Source organism: Pelodiscus sinensis, chromosome 3 (assembly GCF_052426305.1).
Source record: "Pelodiscus sinensis isolate ZL-2025 chromosome 3, ASM5242630v1, whole genome shotgun sequence".
In the NCBI taxonomy this organism is placed as follows: Eukaryota; Metazoa; Chordata; order Testudines; family Trionychidae; genus Pelodiscus; species Pelodiscus sinensis.
Genome location: NC_143054.1, coordinates 74207329 through 74222880, shown reverse-complemented (window position 1 = coordinate 74222880; position 15552 = coordinate 74207329). Strand labels below are relative to the sequence as shown.

The 15552-nt window shown below is 38.0% G+C and overlaps 1 protein-coding gene across 3 annotated transcripts in view; it reads right to left on the bottom strand.

Moving 5' to 3' along the window:
- Nucleotides 1-15552, bottom strand: part of GRIK2 (glutamate ionotropic receptor kainate type subunit 2) — a 622020-nt gene that overhangs the window by 386084 nt on the left and 220384 nt on the right. The window lies entirely within an intron of this gene.

Genomic DNA, 15552 nt, shown 5'->3' with positions numbered 1-15552 from the left:
TGAGCTAACATTCCACATGACTGTGCATGGATCCTGCAGCTCTCCCATTCATGGTCCTGCCCATTTATGAATCCATACATTGGTTTGCAGCAGAGAACAATGCCTCAGAGACAACCCACTACTGCCCTCTAGGGGTACGTCTGCACTAGCTCATTAGTTTGAGCTAGGTAGGGTAATTAGGACAAGCAGAGTTGCAAATTAAGTCCGGGATTTAAACATCCCATGCTTCATTTTCATGTTCCCAGGTGCCGCCATTTTTAAATCCCCCTTAGTCCAAACTCCGTGGAATGAGGAGTAACAGTAGTTCGAATTAGGATCTTTAATTCGAACTACCTACTCCATGCCGCATGTAGCCACGGGCACGGAGTTCAGACTAAGGGGGATTTAAAAATAGCGGCGCCAGGGAACATACAAATGAAACCCGGGATGTTTAAATCCTGGGCTTCATTTGCAACTCCGCTTGCCCTAATTACCCTACCTAGCTCGAACTAATGAGCTAGTGTAGACATACCCTAGGAGAAGAGAGACTTGCCCAAACAAAACTCTTGTGCACAAGGTATGACCTTTTTTTTTTTTTTTCAAAATATTGTTTCCAATTTACTACTAACAGATGTTTTTGTGTGTCTGTTTTCCCCTCCCCCCCAACAGCAATGTCAACCCACCACATTTAGAATGCAAACAAAAGCCTTCTTACTTCCAATGCCATGTTTCAAGTACTTTGTTCTGTTGGATATAAGTCATGCCAGTATCAGTGAGCACTTTTCAATATTTTGCTAACCTCTTAAAGCACACTTTCTCTGTTCAGCATTTCTTTTGTCAAATGAGCTTCTAGTAATATATATTGTTGATATCTGTACTTAGCTGAGTCTAAATGTTTTCCTCCAGACATAAGATTTTTCCTTAGAACACTGCAGTCTTGGGGCCAAGAACCTGTTTGCTATGACAGATAATTATGATAATAAGACTTCCAAGACTGAGAAATCGCTCTCCTCTCTCCATGGCTGCGACTTTGATATATTTACCTAACATTAATTTAACATCAGCACTGATGTGTTTTACTCGTGTTACTCTATTTCCTTGCTCAACTTTCACCTAGTTGGGTATTTATGAAGACAAACTGGGAGTTAACATAAAATATTAGTTTATTATACCACTGAATCTCTTCCTCTGAGTTGGATAAGCCTGTGAAATATTTTAAAATTCTCCTTCCATTTTACGTGTGTGTGTGTGTGTGTGTGTGTGTTTGTGTTTTAAAAGGTTTAACTGCTGACCTAACTAACATCAATAACAATTTATACATCTTAAAATGCTGGTTAATATTTTAACCAAATGTGCAAACTTTTATGTATAGATGGGAAACAGGTTTTGTTTAATTGCAAGCAGCACTAGAAACTCTCATGACTGTCAATCTAGACCCAGCTGTGTGCGCTAAGCTATTTTGAAGATTTGTCCATAAGAGTCAATGTACAAGGCTATGAGAAAAAGAACAGAAAAGGCATACAATAATTAATGGGAGAAAATGATAAAATTTACAAATCATATGTTCCAACTACTCATTTGTACTATCCATTTTAAAAAACTAGTTTTTTATAAAACTGAATCATTCAATGTACATGTATATTGTGGGGAGGGAGTGAAGTAGTATTCAAGTGTGCTAGCAATTAAACAAAACATACTTAAAATGTCTTTCAGGAATGCATACTAGATCTCTGCAATCCTAAGGGCCTTACGGTTGGTTTAAGTTGGTTCCTTTTTTCAGTTTGTATTTTATTTATTTTTTGGAGGAATGTATCAGTATTTATTACCATAAAAATAAAAATCAGGTGAAAATTCAGTGTAAAAACCACTGTTAATTGTTGGGATAAATGTCTGGGTTTATTTAGGTAGACAGAAAGATGATGAAAATAATTGGTAGTTTAATGCTTTGAAATCCATTCATCAATGTGGTTTGCAGCAGAAGTAAACAGAACTCAAAATACAATGCTATCTCTGGCTACATCTACACTGGCCCCTTTTCCGGAAGGGGCATGTAAATTTCACTAGTCGTCGTAGGGAAATCCGCGGGGGATTTAAATATCCCCCGCGGCATTTAAATAAAAATGTACTTTGAAGTAGGAATAAGAGCCTCCGGAAAAGGGCGCTTTTTCCAGAGGATCGGGGCCAGTCTAGACGCTCTTTTCCGGCTTTTTTAAAAGCCGGAAAAAAGCGGCGGACATTTTTATTTAAATGCCGCGGGGGATATTTAAATCCCCCGCGGATTTCCCTACGACGACTAGTGAAATTTACATGCCCCTTCCGGAAAAGGGGCCAGTGTAGACGTAGCCTCTGAGTTTAAGAAAGCAATGTATCTCTAGTCCCCAAATAAAACTTTTAATTTAATAAACAATTTAACGGTGTAGACTTAGAACTATTAGCTTATATTTATATTTAATAATTTAGTAATATTATCTGCAGTGCATACACTCAAGTTCATTCTTTTCACCTATTTTTTAACGCTTCTCTGTGTTCTGAAATATATTCTGATACAAATGTTCATTTCCTCCCAGTTTTAGTGTGTCAAATCTTTAATGTATACATGAAGGTTGTGAGATTAATCAGTGCATTCAATGGGCATGCACTTCAGAGCTTGCGTGCATACTACTTTGTTTACTGTGTGCATCTTCTAGACTAATACTTAGCTTTATATCAATAGGCAGCTTTGCCTATACACACAGACTAATGTGTTATTGGAATATATATTTAGATATATATGTATAAATAATGTAACTCTTGTATTTGCCTAATAAAACACTTTTTTATATAGTTGAATTAAACAAAAGTAGAGTGAACATCAGAAAAAACCCCAGAGCAATGCTTTTTGTAAAGCCCGGGATATTTTCAGTGAAAAGCGGTTTAAACTGAAAACAAAGGGGCTTGTCGTTAAGCCACTGGACTGTGACTCAAGAGATCTGGGTTTAACTCCTGGGTTGATCACAGACTGCTTCCATGATATTCTGCAAGTCATTTAATCTCTCCGTGTCTTCTTTCCACACAACTTAACGTCAGAGTCCAATCCCCCTTTGTGTTCCTTTTGTTTCAACACAGCCATAGGGAATTTCAGTGTGATATAATGAGCTGCCACATTTTTCCTAAATTTATGAAGGCTGAAATTTATTCTCCATGCCAAGTCAAAGTACATATGGGCACTCCCCTCTTTTATTTGGGTGCCAACAATCACTCCCTCCCTACTCTTTCCAGCATCAGCCTTGTAACTAAACCCATTACTCTTCACCACTGAAAGTGCCCACGTGCAACACTGTCCCCTGAGGGGGTATTATAACAGGGTCATAGCAATTTTGTCTTTGTTTGCCTTTTCTATATCTCATCCCCATAGATCAAAAACACTGATCTATCTTTAAAGTGTATCTATGATCAAGGAACAGAGGCAAGTTTGGTCTTGAAGCATGAGCCAGATTGTAAAGCCCCCAGGACAACCAGCTTTGTTAAAACTGTCCAGTTTTAAAATTGTGGGGCGGAGCGGAGGTGAAAAGGCAACCAAAATTTTTACTGGACAATCTTCTTATCAATAATGTTAAACAATAAATCCTCTGTAGTACCAATCAAACAAGAAGATGGTAACTATGTTGTGTGTTTTTTCCAGGCAGGGGTCTGTGCCAGTTTATGTATCACTTAAATGAATATGTGACTTTTAATATGTTACTGTAGCACAGGCTATGAACGTTTTTATTTAAAGTTTGGTGGTTGCCAATTGAAATATGCTACAAAAACTATTTGCCTAAACTGCTAAATATGGAAGAGAAAAATGACAACTCGAGTTGCTCAGAATTTAATTGAAGAAACTACGATCTAAAAAATGGCTGACACAGAGGAGCGAGAGAGAGATTAATATAGGGAATGTGACATTGCTGAATTTCCACTAGAGTAATAAGAATACTTGTTAAACAAATGTATTTTGGGAGATTAAAACAGATAATTTTTTTGTTGCAAAAGTTGACAGATAAGGAGAAGAATGATTCTAAAACGAAGCTTAAAAATTAGAATGGGAACATTTGATCTGCTACTGTGCAATAAAGAACAGTGATTCACACACTGCTAGACATTTTAAATATATTTAACAAAATCTCTAAAACTAGAGGACAAACTCATGATATTGAAATGTATGTGAAAAATACAGGTAGTATAGTTGTTAACTGTAAGTTGCTGAAATTTATGATGCACTCAAGATGTTATAGCTGGTAGTTTTCCATTTTCTCTCCCTTATTTTATTTGGCTTTTGTCTTTGTTTATCTACACTGAATCATAATAAAGTTTTGATTTTGCACATATAGCATATTGCATAATAGAAAGTAAGCTTGTTCAAAGAACCAGCTCTAAGTTGCAAATATTTTACAAGACATAAAATTCTTAAGCGTGTGTGTGTGTGTGTATTTCTCTATGTAGCACAGTACATTTAAAATTGCCATCTGGAGAAAATTCATTTAATGATCCAATATTTTCTAGAAATATTGGCCTCTATCCTGTTCTCATTGAAGACAGTGGCAAAACTTCATTTAGCCCATTATAAAATAAAGTTGTTTTTAAATAGTTGAATTCTGTTCTTTTTCTGAAAAGAACATTTGAGTCATGATCAAAAGGGGCATGAATTGACTCTGGTTGAAACTAGAGGAGAGCTTTGACCCATGTATGGTATGGACCTAATCTGATGTAATTTTTTCTGTTCTTTTCAAATAGCCCCATTATTTTTGAGTTCTGAAGAAATAATCCAAAAAATCGTTATAGTACTAGTGACCAAAAGAAAGTAATTAAACATAGCCAAAAGTCTCTCAAACTATAGGATTAATTTTTAATCTTAAAGGTAAATAATTCTTAATACGTATTGAGACTATAGTACACCAAAAGTAAAAGTATGCCTACATAAGGTACTCTCTCTAGTTGGTAATTTTTTTTGACATCAGGAAAATACTTTCACATTTTTCTGAGCAACCTTCTTGGAAACATAATATATCAAACTATGTAATCAACCATATCCAAATACAGTAATTAGGTTTAGCACATAATCACTAACTGTATTTGCACTTGGAATTACTGCCCAGAGCACTTGAAATATTTTGTATTTAGAAGGCACTGCAGAACATATTATCAGCCTGAATCCACATTCACCAATTTTCTAAAAATAGATCAAAATTATTTTTTATTAATAATGAATATTACAGTTCTTTCAAAAGTTGTATTTATTTAGAAGGGGCATAATGTGAAAAATATTATGCCTTTAGATATTCATCCTTTCCTTTGAAAATGTCAGAACATTCAAAAAATATCATTCATGATCAAATATTTTGAATTTCAAGAAACCCACAACAATAGATTTTCCAACTTATCACACACAGTGCTAAGTTCCTTGCTATCATGTCATTCAAAGCAATACATCTCTATGAAAAGCCTGCAGGACCTTACTAATTTAGACATGGCCCCTGAATGAAGCTCCCTATTGTGTATTCTGTATGTTACCCTGTTGAGAAATTTCCAGTGAGGATTCCACAGAAGAAAGAGTGTGAAATATGTAGTGAGAACTAAGCTGTGGAAAGAGCCAGAGTGATGAGTTTGATTGTAACTTATTAGAGCTGAACTAAGCCTCGCAACAATTTATATTCATATGCTAAACAGCAAACTTTGTCAAACTTATATTTCCTAGGGCAGGGATCATCACATTTCCCCCTTCATTGTAAAATTAGTTTATTTTAAAATAATGAAAAATAGGACTTTTCACAGTAACTAGTAATTAGGCCTCATTCTCATCTCAAGTACATTGGATAAGGCTCAAGAAACCACTCAAGCAACTGCTTATGTGAGAGGAAGGATAGTCCTGTGGCTGGGCCAATTGTCACACCCCAATGACCCCCTCCCTCAAGGGGTCCCTCTGGGGAGTCAGGTCAGCATTATATATTGCTAACACTGTTGCAAGCATTGCAGGGCATTTTGGGAAGGGTCAACGGTCTGAGTTTGGAATAATATAGGATTCCCTTACAGGTCTCAAGAGGCCAAAAAAGGGGGGAACAAAGAGAGCAGCAAACGGGTTAACTCCACACTTCTGCTAGGCCCGAAGTTAAGACGTCGGCTCCAGTGAGCTCAAGGCCACAGGACACATCTGACTCTCAGCTGCTGGCCAAGAAAGATGGGTCCTGGAATCCACTGGCCAGCCATAAGAAAGACATTCAACTGAATAAATCTGCAGTGCCAGCCCATAACAAGCAAAACAAGTGAAGGCCAGCACAGAGGGAAGCAAAGGGAACAACAGAGTCTAGCCAGTGTGTTTTGGCAAAGTCAAGAAGACCACAGAAAGCCAGTTTGGACTGTCATGAAGAGCACCAGGACCAGAAGTCGTGGAATGGAACACCCCCAAAGGAGCCCAGGACTTAAAACTCTCCTAAAGCTGAAGCAATTGGGAGAGATCACAGCAGGCCCTGGACAACTTGTGCGCACAGAACTGAACTTCCGAATACCCTTCCCCCTCTTCTTCTTTTGTTACACCCAGGCCTGGCTAGCCTCGGTTAGTAAGTGTGTGAGTATGAAAGTGGGTTAGGGCTCAGGGTACTAATGCTTTCTTCCTTCCTCTGAGTGACATGGAAAGCACCCATCACTCTCCCCTGTTGTTTTATTATTTTATCAATAAAGCTTTAAAATTTAGACACTTGGTGTGTTCCGTCATCTCCTCCCCTAATTATCCTGTCACCTCAGCCCGATCACATGACGCCTCAGGCAGATTGGTAACAGAAATCTGTCACACAATAATCTAGGACTTGAACAATTCAACCTCAGCTTGCCTGATCCATCACAGACTTCCTGTTTGACCTCAAGCCGTTTTTTAAAAAAAAACCTTAAATTATATACACACTGCAATCACGTTCTACCAAAAGAAAATTGAAAGAACAGAGGGGGTTTTCCGACATTTCCAAGCTCTTTCGGAAAAAGGCATATGTGGATGGGGAAAAGGGAGTTATTTTGAAAGAAGAGGAAAGAGGAAAAAGCATAGGTGCTGTGCTGGCCACTCCGTCCATAGTAATCACAGCTGAAATGCAAGATAGTGTCCATTCGGTGTGGACGCTATCTTTTGAAAAGTAGATCACTTTTTCAATGTGCTTTTGCAGTGGGGATGCTCTCTTTCGGAAGATGTTTTTCAGGAACATCTCTTCCGTAAAAGCTTCTTCCAAAAGAAGCCTGCAATCTAGATATAGCCTTAGCCTCCTCATATGTAAAATGGGGATAACAAAACTTCTTCTCAGGGTGGTGGCATGAGGAATAACATACTCAACATACTGAAATGCTTTCAGATAGACCGATAGAAAAATATCACAAAGTAATGAGGTATACTTAATATTAATTTCTAATTATGTAAGCATGTGATTATGTGCTTTCCCAAATACTAATCTGTGCATTAAGTGAGGAGTAACTTCAGCACAATCATAGAATAACATCAATTTAAAACAGGTATAAGTGGAATCAGAATCAGGACCACTAGATACCAGAGCAGTATATTGTAATTATTTCACTTGACAAAAGTTTGATGCTTAATTTTGTATTTATTTACTATTTCACTCTTTTTCTTTGTTATAACTACACTAACCTACCCTGACCCCAAGTTCTTCTAAATAATGGGAACAGAAGAAAACTAGATAGTTTTATGCTTTGCTGATTTTATACTGAGAGAAACAGAAAACCTGAGTAGACTCTCTTGAAACCAAAGGCCTTCTTTGTCTCTTTTCTCTCTCTGAATTACTTGCTCTTTTCATATCTTAAGTCCTACTTTCTGTCTCCAAGCAATGTTTATAAGACACATTTAAAGAGACAACAATTTCCCTAGCAACACAGAGTTAACTTCAGGTTAATTTCCACATATTCACACTATTTTGTCTTTTTATCTTCTGGTGGTGAGTCTTTCTTTCCCTCAGTTTTTCCCAGGGAAGTAATTACCCCCCAAATTAAAGTTAGAACAGCAAATACAAGGGAAAATGTCCTTAATTTATCATTAATATATACACAAAGCAGGATTATCTTGCATGTGATGTGATATGACATATATATAATACTACCCAAAAGCAAAGGTCCCAAGAAACAAACCCAAATTTGTTTTAAAAAAAAATTAGCGAACACCTAATTCACTCCTATTAAAATTGCCAGCAAAACAGCACTTTTCCCCCAATCTCTAAAATGAACCCCAGAATATAAAATAACAAAAAAAACCAACAACATTTCATTTCTGAAGACAATTCTATTCTATCTTTCACAGTGGCTCACCTAAGACCACAACAAAAGCTAATTAAGAAAAAAAATGAGCTCCTGTTTTTATCAAATTCATTTGCATAAACCATTAGTTGCCTTTGCACTATGTAATTGAATGGTATTAGCAACTAATGGTTTATGCAAATCAGGAATCAAGATAGTGTTTTATTTGATATCCACAACGGGTTAGGTTTGTCACCCTGCTTCACAGCTCTTGTACCCCTGAAGTTCTTTCTAGGACTGATTTGATGTGCTTTCTTCTTCTTAGAGAAGATTATCTCACGTAGTTGAATTTTTGAGAACTAGAAAGACAGCACTGGGTCACTTTGTTCTTATGGAGATATAAGAACTCAGGGGGAAAGCAGCTGGTGTGCATGCCTGCCGTTTTTTCCCTTCTTTCTTAAAGCCATCTGACTGCAACAAATCCATAAGCCTAAAGAGGACTTAATTATAATCAATTGATAATTTACACATATCTAACTAGTGAGAGGATCATAAATTCCCAAAAATACATTGGGTCATATCCCATCAACAATTTCTATGCAAAACACTCATTGAATCAAATATGAATGGTGGTAGGGAACTGTGAAAGATCTTTAAATCTGTATCTGGGTGACTAGAGAGTTCTGGTGCCTTTTTCCATCAATTTAACAAATTGGCTCCAAGAGCAGTTCTCAAAGTCTAGCAAACTTTTTGATTTACAAATGTTCAGAGTCCCCGTCACCTTCTCCTTCCCCTTCCCCTTCTATGGATGACAGGATCGGAGTGCAGAAAGAGACTGTGGACTGAGGTAGGAGGCTGGGAGGGGGAGGGCCATGGATTCTGGGAGAGAGTTTGAGTGTGGGAGGGAACTCGGGGCTGGGGCAGAGAGGTGAGGGGCAGGGTCCCATCAGTGCTTATTACAACTCCCTAAAGTAGCCGCCAGGTCCCCATGATTCCTTGGGACATGGGCAGCCAGGGATGCTCCTCACACTACCCACCCCCCCACAAGTGCAAGCACTGCTCCTACTGTTCCCATTGGTCACAGCTACCAAACAGAGGAAACTACAGAGGCAGGGGCAGTGCAAAGAAGCTCCCTGGTTGCCCCTACTGCTGCAGGGAGTGGCCACTTCAATGAGCAGTGCATAAGAAGAAGAGGTAGGCAGCCTGGCAAAAAAACTGTACTGAAGAACCATGGAAAGAAAGAGAGGCCCATGTGCCACCAAGCAGCCAAATAATCAGATAAATATACAACAATCCTTAAACTTGTTTTTTCCCTGAGTGAATATTTCCTCTCCCTTCCACTCCTATGACTTGATCCATACAATTCTGCCTAAACAGAAAGCCTTAATGTTACATGAAAAGAATTGAAATCACTCATTTAATCTTCATCCATCTCATTTCTTTCTCCATAGCATTTGACAGATTGGATCCTTTCTCTGTATCTTACAGCAAAATTCCCATCTGTTCCATGATCTACCATCCTTTGCAAGATCTCCCATCTTAATTACTGAAATGTCATTCTCTCTGGTATTCACCTTACACATCTCCAACTGATACAAAACATGGCTGCTAAAATTTTCTTCTCATCCCATTAATCTGACTACTTCATCCCTTTCTTTGAATCTTTTCCTACCCCATCACATGTAACTCCACCTTTTCACCCTTTGTGGCCAGGTCTTGCATATTTTCTCTCCTGCCTTTTTAATCTAACCTTACCCCTTCTCATGTAGACCCTGACTTCCCTACCATTGACAGCTCTTCGGTCTCTTCCTTCCAAAAGCATCTCCATGCCATTCTCCATGCCCCGCCCTCTCCAATGCATGGAATAACCTCTCTTCTAGAGTCTGCCCAGCTACAATCTTTTACTCATTAAGAGTTCATGCCTGTGAGATGAAGAGTGCTCTTACCCTAGTCTCACTTTAAGGGGCTTAAGTGAATCCTAATTTGTTTTCTACTATCAGAATAAGAGTGCTTAGCACTTTGCAAGACTTGTGGTCTTAGCTGAAAGTTCATCTTTTCACAATAATGAAGTGAACCAAGAAATAATTCACTGTCTTAGGTCTTTATTTTCCCTCTTTCTGTACCTTCAATCCCAATCCCCAAAATGCCACTACAGTGTATACGTATCTAAAATAAAAGCGACGAGGAGTCCTGTGGCACCTTATAGACTAACTGAAGTGTAGGAGCATAAGCTTTTGTGGGCAAAGACCCACTTCGTCAGATGCATATCTAAAATGAATATTCAAGCATTGCTGTAGCCTCATGTTCTCCCCCCTCATTCCACCATACCACACATTCTCCCAATTTGTTACACATCACACTTTCTGGGAGTGAGGGGGGGATGGTCTAGATGTACCAGCATAGGTCCTAACTAGCATGGGAATTAGTGACAGTGCCCCCTGACAACATCTTCTCTTCATACCTCGGCAGCTTTGCATGTAGACAGAGCCTGAGGTCTCTTAATCCCCTCCTCAGAATATGATTTGCTCATTTGTGTCTCCATAACACCCCCTTCATACTCAGAGATGGGGAAGGTAAATAAATTTGCTACTCCTAGACAGTGGACACCATTCATGTGCCTTTATTTCTCTCCATGCCATGTCATCCCCACTCATGCCTGTACTTCCCTTGGATTGTTTCTTTGTTGTTTTTCTTATTGCTGTATTTCCCTTTTTCCTCACAGTTTTGCCAAATGCCCTTTTAACAAAGTTCTTTCCCATTTTGCAAACTGTTAGCTATGGGGAGGTCAATTTTGCCTTTCCCAGAGAACATAGGACATGGCTAGGGCTAGGGACAGGGCACCTCAGTACAGATATTTGTATGGCAGGTGTCTAAGAGTATGTCTACACTTGCAGCCTATTTCGGAATAGGGCTGCAAATGTAGGCATTCGGAATTGCAAATCAAGCCCGTAATTTAAATATCCCGTGCTTGATTTTCATCTTCCTGGCCAGGCGCCATTTTTGAAATGTTCAAGCCTGGAATAGCTGCCCGTTTCTACACGTGGCAGTGAAATGGGTGTTCGAAATAAAGCCCTATTTCGAGCTACCTGTTCAACCTCATTGCAGGAGAAATAACAGGTAGTTCAAAATAGGGCTTTATTTCGAATGCCCGTTTCACTGCCACGTGTAGACGTGGGCAGTTATTCCGGGCTTGTAAATTTCAAAAAATGGCGCCCGGCCGGGAAGATGCTAATCAAGCACGGGATATTTAAATCCCGGACTTGATTTGTAATTAAGAATGCCTACTTTTTCAGCTCTATTTCAAAATAGGCTGAAAGTGTCAACATACCCTAACATAGGTTAACTGAAACAAAAGACTTTAAAGACTATGCAGCACTTTAAAGACTAACAAGATGGTTTATATGATAAGCTTTCATGGGCCAGACCCACTTCCTCAGATCAAATTGTGGAAGAAAATTGGCATGACCAAAAAAAAAAGTGAACACATATAAAATGTTACCTCCCCTCCACACCCTACCCCCTCTGTTCTAAAATCTGATTTGTCAATTTTATATGTGTTCACTTTTTATTTGATTGTATCCCTTTGGTATATATGGTCATGCCAATTTTCTTCGACAATTTGATCTGAGGAAGTGGGTCTGGCCCACGAAAGCAGCTTATCACCTAATAAACCATCTTGTTAGTCTTTAAAGTGCTGCATAGCCCTGTCTTTTGTTTCAGCAAGACCAGACTAACATGGCTACATCTCTATTACTATAGGTTAACTAAGTTAGTGGTGAGGCACAATTGCAACAGCAGACCTAGGTGCTGGCTGGTGGAAGTGTCAATGTTTGATGTAGAAAAAGGCAGACGTGATTAAACTCACAACTATCACATGAGAAAGGACAGGGAGGCGATCTGATCCCAGGCAGGGATTTTACAGGAGGGGAATAGGGCTAGCCTCACCTCAGGAATTCATGTGCCTCTGTCACCATTTGTTTTGGGCACTGCAGTGGCAGTCTGCATGCAGAAGATTCACTGAGAAAATTCCTTTTTAGTTCTATGTCATACCTTACAAAAACTCCAACCTTCCTTCCACCCAAATGTCTGTGAGAGGATGGCTGATTTAGTGGTCAGTGCACTGATGTAGACCTCAGAACAAAGGTCTACTCTGCTATAGACTTCCTGTGTGATCATGGGCAAAAGCCTTAGCTTCTGTGGAGTTAGGCCTTTAAAATGAAAATAACAATACAGCCCTTCCTCACAAGCTGTTGTGAGAAGAAATATGTTAAAAGACTAAAACACTCAGACATTATATTAATGAGTGCCATATAAGTTTTTTAGGTATATATTTGTTACAGTGTCAAAGCTGGACTCTTTGGGGTCATAGGTTTTTTTTACGCTTTTCTTCAATGAAACACATTTATCACATTTTGAGGCACTACAAAATTAAAAAAACAAAGAAGAAGAAAGAAGATGACATTAATACAAACTAATCTTATACGTTAAACCGTTAAGTTTTTTCCACTATTGGTTTACCTTTATTTTATAGGGTTCACACTGGAGTTCTATCTACTTTTATATCTATTTTTGGAGACTTATCCTTTGAAAACTCTTAAACATTTTACATATATTGCTCCCCAAATGCTCCCACTTTTTGTTCTCAATAAGACTCCTCATTTCCAGCAGTTTTCATGTAAGTACAGAAGTAATGATATTACTTTATGGAAATTAAAGTAAAAATAATAATCAATCAATCAATTGAACAAGAAAACGATGATGATGCATAACTGCTAGGGCATATAATTGTTATTTTCAAGAAAAGTGTCTATTTGGAAAATGTCTATTCAGAACAACAAAATCTGTAAGTAGAGTGCTATGTCATCGAAGTGAATAGAGTATTACTGCTATCAATCCAAAACTGTTCTTATATAAGACATGAAGGGGAATGAATGAATAAATAAAGAAAGGGGAATAACAGTGCTCACTGGTTCCTACATTTTGAGTGTTTCCTGCCTATGTTAGGAATTTGAATGCAAATTCTAATTTTGTTTTTATTTCATTCGTTCATCTGAATGGAGTTGAAATCAATCAAAATCCTTCAGGGTTAAAGGGCCATAAATGTTCCATGTCAGTTCAAATGATCACTGGGCATTTCCGCTTCAGCCTCCATCATTCAATTTTTATTAGAAGTACTCATGAATGGAACTGAGCCCTTCTTAACCAAGAGTAATTGCTTTATTTAAGAAATGTTTTAAAATCCATTTGCAGCCTAGCTTTAAGCTTTAAAGTCTAGTTTTTAAGATAAAGTTTCTTTTAGCAAATAGCTACTCCCTAAAGTACTTCAAAAAGGAAACGTTGTGGACTTCTCAGAACCATGCCCTTGGATTTGACATATTTGATGTATCCAAGGGAGCTGCTTGCAACAAAGAGAGATTTTTAAAACCAAAGGCTTTTTTTTTTTTTAACTGCCATGACTATGAAAAGATTGAAAGTTTACTTTTTACAACTACTGGTTACTTTCTGGCATGAGCAACTTTTCAAGGCAGATGTTCTGAGACCGAAAGTATTCAGCTGACATTGTGAAGGTTAATGGGATCTTTAGAAATTGATTTAAAATATTTTAAAATATATATTAGCTTCTTTGTTCATGCTTCATTTAAATATTTAACCAAAATATTTAGCCGTTTTGTAAGCAAAATATTGTATGTATATTGCACAAGAGTCTTAAAAGACTCCCAATCTCCATCCTCATTTCTCTTACATGTCCAAGCTTATTAGTATCTCTCATATATAATCATCATGCAAAATACTTTACAAGAGCATTAGAATTAATCATGATGTTTTCAAGTACATATTTTTTTAGTGAAAAATACCTGTTCATGGAAATCAAAGCACTTTGGGGAAATATTTTTTACTCAAAAATAGTTTGGGAAAAAAATTGTCAGACTGTCTTAACAGGTCAGAAAACCTAATACCAAACTGATTACCCAGCCATGGAACAAGCAAACCCCACTTGAGAATTGCTTTCCTTCCACTGTCCCCAACAGAAATCTCCTCCTCTAAAAAAGTCTTAGTAATGACCTCCACTTACTACCGAAGATATAAAATGAGACCATGATTTGTTTGGGGGTTAATGGATCTTGTCAGAGCAGCCTGGATGATGTGGAGGTCTGTAACAGAGCAAACTGTGGGGAATTCCCCATTGGAAGTTTGAGGCTCAATACTATAAAATCAGAATCAGCAAATCTGAATTTAGTTATAAAAATAAAAACGAGCCTCCAAGTTTCACTTGTTTTCAAGCTATAGGGTTTATTTTTCAAAACTTAGACTGCAGGCTTTATGCAGCTCTATCCACAAATGAAACCAACATCGTCATCTTGGTATGTTTCCAATCCAGCTGGAACAAGCGAGCAGAGCTGGGATTCAGAAGGAACTCACTGGTATCATGTAGCAGCACCTCTTTCAAGTTGCCTTTCTATTTTTCAGAACCTCGGCTTGCTTTTTTTTTTTTTTAAAGAAAACAGCTTCTAGATTTTATGGTTGCAGAGACCAATTTGAAAACAAGGACCAAGTGTAACTAATACAGTGATGTCAGCAGAAACTGAAACAGTAACTCTCAGAGATATGAATAGTCTCATTTATCTCCATGGGACTAACTCAGATATATTATGATAGCTATGTCAATATTTAAAATATTAACTATTTCACTACTAAAAACATACAAAAAAGGAGAGGGAAGATTAAGAAGATCTACAAAAACTACTATGAGTTTGTTCATTTTGGTACCAATAGGGACTGAGCTTGGAAGAGTTTTCACACATTTCCCAGCTGCTTAATCAACCCAAGATGCCACACACACAGCCTCGAGAGGCATGTGTGATCTCCCAAAAAGTCAACTAAACCCAAGAAATACAGTTTATCTGACCCTTATCAAGAGAAAGCCAACTCTAGTAGGCATCATGTGTGTATTTTGAATCCAATGGGGGGGGGGAAGCTTTGACAGCCCAGATAGGTTCATGATCATGTTTAGAACATATTTCTGCACAATGTACTGTGAGCAGAGATTAGAGCTTTTGTTGTTGTTGTTGCTGATGTTGATGGAACTTGGAAGAGGTATCAGAGCTATTAATGTCACTGACCTCTGCCCCCGATGATCTGACTCCTGCAAGAAAGTCTGCTCTCCTGAAATCTTTCAGATGCTTATGCAAACAATATAACATTTACTTATTACTTTCAGATTCTTATATAACTAAAATGTGCATGTATACTTGTGCATATGGACTATTCACAGGCAAAAAACAGTTGTGCATATAAAACATACACATGCAGCATAAGTATATGCAAAACTGT